The sequence below is a fragment of the Lepisosteus platostomus genome, chromosome 7 (assembly GCF_059453375.1).
Source record: "Lepisosteus platostomus isolate fLepPlt1 chromosome 7, fLepPlt1.hap1, whole genome shotgun sequence".
Lineage (NCBI taxonomy): Eukaryota > Metazoa > Chordata > Actinopteri > Semionotiformes > Lepisosteidae > Lepisosteus > Lepisosteus platostomus.
The window spans coordinates 42,336,979-42,347,748 of NC_142617.1; the positions used below are offsets into that span (position 1 = coordinate 42,336,979).

Sequence of the window (10,770 nt, forward strand, 5' to 3'; positions counted from 1 at the left end):
AGAAATAAACTGAGCTCATCATTTTCTGTCAGGATCATAGAAAACCCCTGAAAATCACAACAGCATTGTGGGTGTTTTGAAAATTCTAAAGGCTATATAGTGTAAATACTGGCTAAAAATATACAGGAGTTGAAAATAAGTGAACAAAATAAATTGAAACTGTGCCCCCCCTCCCCCCCAAAAAAAAACAACCTGAAGAGACTGTATGATTGATAAGAGAAAGACTTAAATCTCCCAAAAGCTTATATATATGTAAAATACATTTGTACATGTGCTATCTTGCATTTATTTTATGCACAGGTCACTTTTAATGTTTTAGATTTCTTCCAGTATGAACGACATAAAAAGAAAAGAAACAAACATAACGGGTGCATTTAAATTAAAAATAACATCTGAATTCCAGACGTAAAATTATTGAACGGTACTTCTATACTTACTTATAAGTATTACATGGGGATATAGGAGTCTATTTTCCACCAGGGTCATATTTTGGAAGAGTTATTTTATGCACTGCAGAACATAATGATGGAATTAAACCTTCCAATTTTGAGGTTTCTCCCTTCCAGGTAATTTTGCTACATGGCTAACTTCAGTACAGTAGACGACAGATAGCGAATATCTGCCAAAATTCACCTGAATTTCATAAAGAAGGAATGCATTTCTGGATTTGCAGTTATTGACTTATATATAGGTGTAGTCATTTCAAACGAAAAATAAAAAACACCTTAAAGCCATCAACACACAAGACAGATGTAGAACTATACAATTAGCCTCACCTTTCTCCTGGAATACAGCTCAGCTATATGCTTTTTGGGTCCTTAAAACAATACCGGCTTCAGAGCCTTAGTGCACTTCAGGTAATTTTAGAGCTAATTCTCCTTCCTGTGAAGGACCTCAGAGTAGACACTGTAATCTACTGGGTTCACAACAATAATTTTTTGAGGAAAGAGCGCTGCAGATTTTAAATCCTTTTACAAATGTCATACGCTTTCAGTAACCACTAAACAGTCTTGATGTCCAAACAGTCAGGGGCTGCTTTCATTCCCATTTATGGGATCTATAGTGTGTAGAGAGAACTGGCCATGAAGGTGTTTTTGTTTGGAAGGGTAGGGATGGCCACATAGTTATTTAAGCAACAAGGCTGAAAAATGCAGTAATAGATGTACTTCAGCCAGCAATGCCTTCACCTTCACCTGACAAGGAATACATTTTTTTGATAGGAATAAAGGATACCACAAAAAGCTGTTTTTGTACTGTACATCCCTACCTCTGCAAATTAAATGTTATCAACAGCACAATTAACTAATGCCATCCACTTAATATTTGAACAATATCAGTTTCGCAAATAAAATAACTTCAATTGTCTCGCACTTCAACAAGAAAAAAAGACTTAAAAGTCATCATCTAAGCATTCATTTCTACTGACAGTTTTAATACAGGGTTTTAAATTCCTAAGGCATTATAATGTAATCTATTTCACACACAGAGATAAGCACATTTATGAACCTTTTATATAGCTGAAAAAAACACAAAAAATAATATCAGTTTTGAGTAAAAATTTAGATATACGTACTTAGTTCCAAATATTTTTATAATAATGGAATCACAATAACCTGTCATCTGAATAAAAGACATAATCATTTTAATTGCTATATATGTACCCTAGCAAGTGTGATTCAGTATTTGCATATCTGTGTTAGATTCCCAGACAATGTCATCCTGAATGTTAACAGTTGTAGGCTGCAGACAATATTTTCATCCCCAGATTGGTTCAGAGCATGTTAATTTTTGCTGACATGTAGACTGTCCGCTCTAATAAAACATTCTCGCTGAACTCTAAACTCGTCTGATATGATAAAGCAACAAGCCCTGAATCTCTGGCAGGAGATCAGCTGGTACCAACAGCGCGAGAGATCGAGACACTCTGCGCGTGTCTTGCACACAAACAGTAATTACACAAGTTTTGTGCATCCTCGGCTCCTCGTGGCAACACAGCAGGTACAGCAGGGTGCTTAGTGTGCAACTGGATTTTTGCACACATGCTACAGTTCACAAAATTTTGCAAAGCACTTCCCAACCATGAAGTGCACTGAAAGGCCACCACAACACACCAGCACATAGTCTTACAGCTCCTATCCTTTTGAATCTCTTCAGAGGGCAGAACTCTGGGTTCAATCAAAATCTGAGCTAGATGCTTGATTATTACAGCCTCTTTTGCCACTCAGTCCGCATGGCAAATATACAATATCTGTTCCATGAGTTTGCTGACATATAACAATACAGTCCTTAAAGTTGTCAGATTAATTTATTTCAGTAGACATCCTGTGTTGGCCATCACAAGTACCATACATAACACAACACCATTATTTCATTAGTAATCCAGGTAGTGCCAATGAAACGTAGATGAGTTTATATGGTTATTACTTATATGATTACCCAATGAGCGGAGGATTTATCAAACCCTACAGTGCCCAAATGTCCCAAAGGAACACAAGTCTGACTTTGCTGCAGCTGTCACTGGATTAGGATTTAAACAGCATGCATGATTTAGTTGACAAGAATTTAGGTGGCCACCATAAAAACAAGGAACAAATTTCTAATGAAGATCTTCCCAGATTCTCTACTGAAATCACATCTCTTGCTGAAGGGAATATATTTTGAGTTCTCTTTAAAATTAAAGGATAACAGCATCTTCATAAGACACAAACTGAATTGAAAATATGTGTACTCTAGAGTTCTCGTCTTCGTTTTTCCATTTCATTTTTTACTAATGTCCTCTACGTTCTTCAAAGCACAAGATGTCCCAATTTTGCAAGCCCTCACACCCTGTCGCCTTTGCTCTCTGAAGATTAAAATACACAGAAAGCAGCGTTATGAGGATCTCATAAAAAAAGGCAGACTGAAAGAAAATCCATAACGCAAATACAGCTGTCAAACGTAATGCAAAGTTAGCAAAAGTGAATCTAGTGACCGCTGGGATCAGCTTCTGACTAAAGAAACCATTCTTGAAGAGACATATCACCCTGTTCATTGATCACTGCAAAATCGTCAACTTCTACAAACACACAAAAAAATCTATATTAGAAATGTTCCACTGGGAAAGGTTAAACTCGCTGTGGCAAATCTGGAGAGAAAGGAGAGAGGTGCAGTTTATTTTTAAAAGTGTCGCATAACTTTAGTTTCAAAAGTGAGAATTTCACAGACAAAATAAGCCTTTGCATGTACGTCTCCTATTCTGAAGGCAAAGTTAAGAAGAAGAAAAAACGTTTCCTTCTGTACCCTCTTTACACCATAAAGATCTTTATGTCAAGAAGCACTAACTTGTTTCAGCACGGTTTTGTACTTGAGAACCAGAAACAAAGCTCAGAAGATGCTGCAAAAATATTTCAACCTGTCTCTGCAACAACATTTTTAATTACAGTCCGTAAACTGAATTACCAACTCAATTCTACGATTTCTCTCATGGGAAGTTTAGCTAATGGCTAATGACCAACACCCTTAACTCTAACATACTGTCATTTCCATCCAGTGGGCACACCACGTTTCTGCAATACTTTCTTCTGCACATCAGAAGGCAGGAGTTTCTTTTCAGTTGTTTTTTTATACAGCTTTCCATTGCTTTCATCCATTAATCACCTTTGTATAGAACAGAGAACTCTGTCCTACCACAAAGAGTGTTAACAAACAGAAATACTGCACAGTGTATCACAACTAAAAAAAAATGATTTATGCATGATAGCTTGCTAAACACATAAATATCAAGCCTGGATCTACATAAGAAAAAACAGCTCTTCTAAAAAAATCCAAAAGAAGGATATCTCACAGATTTCATTTTAATCACAGAAGAACTGCACCAAAACTGAGAGGGCTCCCTAGCACTAATTCCTATTTGACATATCTTCTGGCAAAATTATGTTTTGGCTGTTTTTTTTGTTGTTCCCTGTAATGTTAAGACATCAGCTTTCAGCTTTTCTCCCTTTATTTGCTAGTGCTTTTCTGTTCATGGGGTCAATCTGAAGAGATGACTCCCAAAGATATTTCCAAACGCACTACAGCTTTCGTCTTTCAGTAGGCATATGACAGTGGGGTACAGGTTAGAAAAAACAACTCCTAATGCTCCAGTCCTCACCCTTTCCTTCCCAGCCCAGCAGAAAACCTTTGTTGTTTTAATAGGATTAATTGGACTTTGCTGGATTAAACAACTGATTTTTTAATCTTTTTTGTTCTTCTTAACTATGTAGGGTTTTCTAAAGTATAAAAAAACTCAATTCTGGTTTTCCTGCAATTGCATAAACAGAAAATATACTAAATTCATGTTCATGGTTTTACAGAGCTTAAAATGACAGGACTGAAAGACCAAAAATAAAAACAGCCCTCACTGTCTAAAAATGTAATTTATTATTCCCCAAAAAATTCAGCCCGTCAAAATCCTGAATAACAATTTCAATTAAAGCCATATGTTTTAATTGACATTCACAGAAATGGATTCAAATTTCTAGTAAAGTCCACTACAACTGGTACTGTTTTGAAAAGCCATCGCCACACCAAGTTTAACCTTTCCCAGTGTAACATTTCCAATTTGAAAATAAAAAAACATGCACACATCATTTAATCCAAAAGTAAAAATGCAGCAAATCATAAGAAACTTATTTGAATATATCATCTGACCTAAATTCAAGTCTTACGTGAAAAACCTGCACTTAAGATCCAGTGTAAACGATCTTCTTAAGAAAAAACTTTGAGAGAGATTGCATCCATTGTCATTTTTGAGCAGTAGTGATAAGAATACCAAAAAATGTTTTAAAAAAAAACTCACTACAGGGCTCATTTGTTTAAAGCTTGATAAGACGACCTCTGAAACCACAGATCCATCCAGTCTGCCCGACAGGATCCCGTCTCAAATCAGGAAGCTCGCAGCAAAGTGCGTCTCCTTTGAGTGGGAGCTGGGCTGGCTAGCAGGCACACCCCAGGAATGACTACGGACAGAACTTGGATCAAACCAAGGTAAACTTCATTTCCAACAAAGCTAACAGCTTGAGGTGCAAATCAGTGGATGGTTTAAAAAAAAATTTAAAAACCCAGCATCTTCTTTTTACCGTCCTTCAAGATCATACACATTCTTCCCCCACAGTCGCAGGCTCAGGTGTCTGTCCGGAGTTTAGCTCAAAACATCCAACACTTGGAACCCTATCCCAGCTATAGCACATCTCAAAACAGCTGAAATTATTTTTTCCTTATTTTGTTCAATTGCTTCACATCCATAGTTGGATATCACAGTAAAAAATGACACTGCACAATAGTTTTAAAGCACTGAAGGAAATCATAAAGAAGGACAAAAAAATTAAGAAGTACAAACACTTGGATGACTCCTCATTAGCACATCAACAAGCCATTAAAAATACTGCACACTGAAAACAGCAGGGGCTCTGAAAAGAATGTAGCCACACTTTTTAATAAACAGGATGGCTGCTAAGCAAAAGGTTTAGCTTTTGCAGGTTACAGCTCCACAGACGTGCAGGAGAGACAAAGAAGGACAGACTGCTGTTTGCAGTGTCACTATTCAGTGGAACATGAACATTCCGTTTTGCCCATGAGGCCCTGCTCCTGGATAAACTTTCCCAGTTGAACGGCATTTGCCGAATTTTGGAATTTGCTTCTAACACCCTGTCTATTTTAGAGATTCCCTGCCACAGAGAACATCCCACTTCTTAATCGGGCAAAACCAGAGAATATTTTGGGATACATTCCTGAGCAGCACCTGTATTGTTCTGACTCTTAAGAGCTACACAACCACAGATCGACCTTATTTCTAAATACCTATTTCTCAGATAGCAATCATTAAAGGTTAATCTATATCTGAAGGAAGCAGTCCTCGTATTATTTTTTAAGAAGGTCTGGAAGTATTTGATAAGGGGATTTGTTATTAGGGCCTTTTTAGTAAAGGGTGCAATCTGTCTTTTGGTAGAATTCCCTTTTAAAAAATATCTAAGCCTAAGTCCCAAGATCTACAACTCAGCTCCTTCTGAAGCAGTACAAACTAGATAGAAGTAATCACAGAAAATTCCATAGCACATAATATTAATGGTTTAAGACTATTACACAGGCTAAAAATATTTTAAATAAGTTCATTTTGCATTTTTCAGAAAAATATATTTGCCAAACATTCCTTTAAGAAGAATAATTGCTGAAATGTAAATGGTGTAATACAGTGTTTCTTTCACTTAAACACCTGGGTGGTTTAAATAGATTATTTGCCTTTTTACTGAAAAATAGAATAATCACATCTTGACAGTTTGCTCCTGTTGATGTTAAAAAATAGTTACTTGAGGAGAGGGCAATTAAGACTTATTTCCTACCTTGTTAGGTACATTAAAAGCGAGGTATAATTTACATATACATGCGCACCATAGCCTACATAAATAAAAGATTTGCAAATAAAATAATGAAATACTATTTTATCGACACACAATACACGCTTTAAAATTGAACTAGGAATCTACCCAACTAAATTCAAATAATTTCATTTACTGTAAACGCTTTCACTGTTCCCATCCTGAAATCACCTTCATGTTGAGCAATAGCGTTTGTACTGCGAAACTGCGAAAGGCTCCAAATATAATACCAGTGGGGTAAACGGTCCCTGTCTGTCATCAATCAAACCTTAATAACACCTATGTCATTCTCCAAATGCCATGCGGACAGATCTTAAAGGAATCCTAAAACAGATAATTGCATACAATAATAAGTGACGTTTTTGTACTTTCACGGTGTATAAATTCTAGTTTTTAATCAAATTATGTTTAACACTGCATGCTCTTCTTACCTACATATACCCATGTTATGTGCCAACTTAGAAACAATTCTGCATTATTGTTTTTGTACATACATTTTTTAAAAAGAATAACTTTAGACATCCTGTTCTGAATTTCCAAACACATCCTTCAACAAAGTAAATAAATAAAAGTAATTACAAACTTCGGACTTAAAAATGTTTACAGAAAGTGGAGTCTAGCAAACATTGCCTAAGCATTTTTTTTCTAAAATAAATAAAACAGCACACAGACATTCTACACGAACTAAAAAACGTCTTGTCGTGTTCCACTTATTTTACAAGCGGAAAAACAATTGTCTGAAATTATCCCAAAAGGTCTTGGGCTTCCAAGGTGCTTAATTGATTAAGAAATGCGAGACAACCGCAAAAAAGTGCGTGAACTGCGCGCGTCTTGTATACCACGTGAATCAGTTTCTCTGCATTATGCGATAATATATCCATTTATGTTTATTAATTATTTCATCCGATTAATTCCCAAGAAAAGGTGGTCTAGAATTGCTGTGGCGCGGAAGTAACAAATAGTTGCAGCGGAACCGCAGTAAAAATCTCTTTACAGCAAGACGAGAATTTGAAATGTACAGCTGTAAATATAGCAACAGAATTCAGAATGTTTTTCAAATTCACTCATTTTAGAGCATACCCATCCAACGATTTTTTTACGTATTCATTTTATTTTTTCATCAACGCATTTATTTTTGCAATTTAATAGAAAAGGGACATTGATCAAAAAGTCGTGTGATTTTGGAACAAAGTATTATGGTTTCGCAACTTTCTGTTACTATAAGAATAAAAATGTCTGTCGTAGATAAAAGTAAAAAATTGTAAGCTGCGTTTTTTCCTTTCAGAAAAGGTCTGAAAGAGGATATTTTATTTTGTATTCTTCCATAGAATTACAAGGTTACAACCGCACCGCTACTCAGTTGCGTCTGTTGATTGTTGTGTTAGCTTACTTTATTATATACTTCATGTTTTTAAAAGAATGAGTTATTTGACGGCACATTAGTGTGAATAAGTAACTACACTCCCAAGTCCCGCTCAAAACACTAAAACTGTAAATTAAACACCTGTACTCTCGTCGTAAAGAGGAGCGGACACAGGAATAAATTTTGTTTTGCAACTATTTTTAATAAATATTTAAAAATTAAAATAAGATACTTATTCAACTCAAGATAAGGGTTTCCGTTTTAAAATGTATATTTCTAAAACGTTAATAAAAAACTAATTTTCTTCAATTTTAGATACATTATGATCCTCTATTATTTTAATTTTTTGGAGGTTTTATAAATGATTTTTTTTTTATCTCGGAATCCAGTTTAGCAATATAGTCCAAAAGAAAGTACCCGTTCGGGCCTTCTCTATTGTGTCTAGTAGCTTTGAGGCGAAAACAATGCACTTAGTAACAAAGTCAGGAAAGTACTCGTACAGGGAAAATGCTCAAGTCTTCTCAAACAGGTCACGACCTCTAAAGACTGAGGCAATTCTGATACCTTCCAGTTACGACAAATCCTAAAAACTGGACCCCCACTCCCCCACTGGTATCCTCAAAAAGTCTACAGCGGGCAATGCTTGCCCTGTAGTTTGCGTCAAAATGAAAGCAACACGTCTGACGTTCGGTTTTGTTCTTAATCGTCTGTTAGTGAAACTGACACAGATTTCAGAACAAATCCCAATAAACCTCTTCTTGCTCCTGGTCTTCGAATATGTATACTTCACTGTGACTTTTGAAACGTTAGTTGAGAAAGCTTTAACGATTTAAAAAATATATAATTTTTACGCATGGGGTCACGATCCAAGCCATCTTGATGAAGAGGTGACCACATTATCTCTTAAAATCGAGAGCGATTGAAAATTAGGCTCCCGACTTCTTTACCGACAAAAACGCCACTTCGAATAACAGGCTCCGCTTCGCAATTACCTTAATGAGTTATCACTACGGCCGTGGAACTGCAATGTTAAAACAGCTGTACTTTTTTAAAAGTCTGTACCGTAAAGTTTCAGAAAAACTTAACTGTATCGACTTAAGTTATACAACAATTAAAAGTTAAAAGATTTCCGAAGTACATGCATTAATCATAAACCAAACCAGTCATTCATCATTACTTATGACAATAAAATGAGGTTTGAAATCCCGCTTCTTATCCCTCATTAATAGTTAACACATTGCATTGCTAATAGTACCGGCTGACCACGTTGTTGCGGCGTTATGAAATTATCAGTCTTAAATGAACTTCACCTGTCAAAACTGTGAAAGACAAGTTAGGACCCTAAACGCGCTGAACTATTCACTTCAGAAGTACTGAAAATGGGATTTCTTAAACCAAAAAACGGCACGAGAAGAAATGAAAGACAATAATCAAAATATATCATTCAACCTGTTCGGAAACTTTCCACGCTACCGCAGGACCATGTGGACTTGCTCCCCTTCCCGGCTTTAGAGAAATGTCCCGGCGACACCCCCACCCCACCCCCCCCAGACAAGATGAAAAAAGGCAACGGAATACCCCCACAAAAAAAGTGAAAAAGAAGAAACCTTTGATCTAAGAGTGATATTGCACGATCATTACTTTCTGCGACAATGGTCTTCCCCAGTCCTCGCTAGCCGCCTGTTAACGCGCTTCCTCTCCAGGCGAGCACTCAGTTGGCGAGAAGTCGGAACCACAATCGTGCACTAGCGCCGGGGCTGCATGATCTCCGCTCCTGGAAGTTGTAGGAGAGGAGAAAAACAGAGAAAACAGCGCGCAGTCTTTCTGAGCTTCTTCTCGATTTCTCCTCCGGCTTGTTCTTTTCTTTCACTTTTCCCCCCTTTTTTTCTCTTATTTAGTGCCAGCGCTTTCCAGAAGTCCCGACGGTTCTTCCTCGAGTTTTTGGCATCCCGTCTGTCCCCCCTGCTCGTTCGGAGAGAAATCAGTGTGTTGAATTACTCGGGTTGTGTCTGTGTTAGGGAGATGTTAGGGACAGTTTAGTCTACCGTAATTCATCTAAAACAGGTGCGCTCGACATTTCCCCCTGCCTGCCCGCCGCTGGTAGCAGCACGCTAGCGGAACCGCGCAGGCGGAGCGCGCAACGCTCCGGAGCTGTATATTCTTCTGTGAACCTTTCAATTCCACATCTGCCATTGTGACGGCCAGCGAGCGACAGATGTTACTCAAAGGGGAGAGAAACCTTAGCAACCGTTCAAAGGTCGGAGTGTAATACTAATAACAACAAAAACTTTTTTTTGTTTTTGTGCGGTAGAACTTTTCTTTCCACAGGACCGTGACTTACAAATAATCGATTTATTTATACACAGAGGGAGGCAGTAACTACAGAAAAAAGAAGTTTGAGACATGTTTCTAATGGATCTTGGAAATTGTTCTGATGAAAGCAATATATAAGGCAGACAGTAGTAACACTTAGGCTATAAACACTGTTTTACCAGTTTGCAAACTAATTAGAAGCAGGTTACCAGTAATTATCACTGTTTTGTTTGTTTTGGTCAAATCAACCCACAATGTATCACCTATGTAAATTAGTTTTTTTAAAACTTTTTTATAAAATACAGTATCTGCAGATCATACATTTAATTCACACAACCCACAGCTCTTCTATAAAATTTAGCACAAAAAGTTTAGTTTTTTGCTTAACTAAATGAGGAAAAGTCCCTCGCTCACATAATCCTGCTTATTCTGGGGAGCCCCAGGAGTGGAGGGAAGAGTTTTTTAACAGGTAACACTTGGCAATTGCACTTGACCACACCTGAGCTAAACACAAGAATTCGGGCTCATCTGTTTGTTTTTTCAGTCTCTGCCCCTTAAGAGTCCAGACTGACAAACAGAATGTTTGCAGAAGTGTTTCAGGCAGAGTGATGGCTGATGGGATGTAAATTAGTACAGGCATACATTGTCAATAACATGCAACATATTTTATTTAAAAACAGATTTGGAACTTGTCCCATCATC

The 10,770-nt window shown here is 37.1% G+C and overlaps 1 protein-coding gene across 11 annotated transcripts in view; it reads right to left on the bottom strand.

The window, feature by feature from the left end:
* The window catches only part of foxp4 (forkhead box P4), a 136,882-nt gene extending 126,999 nt beyond the window's left edge, over positions 1-9,883 (bottom strand). For 4 of the 11 annotated variants that reach the window (XM_088640486.1, XM_088640485.1, XM_088640478.1 and 1 more), the window contains exon 1: positions 9,363-9,883. The gene's annotated coding sequence lies outside the window, so the exon portion shown is untranslated. Of the gene's footprint in view, positions 1-4,668; positions 5,528-9,204; positions 9,331-9,362 lie in introns of those variants that run through there. The other 7 variants (XM_088640479.1, XM_088640481.1, XM_088640487.1 and 4 more) reach the window with 6 other exon arrangements.
* Positions 9,884-10,770: the final 887 nt, after the last annotated feature.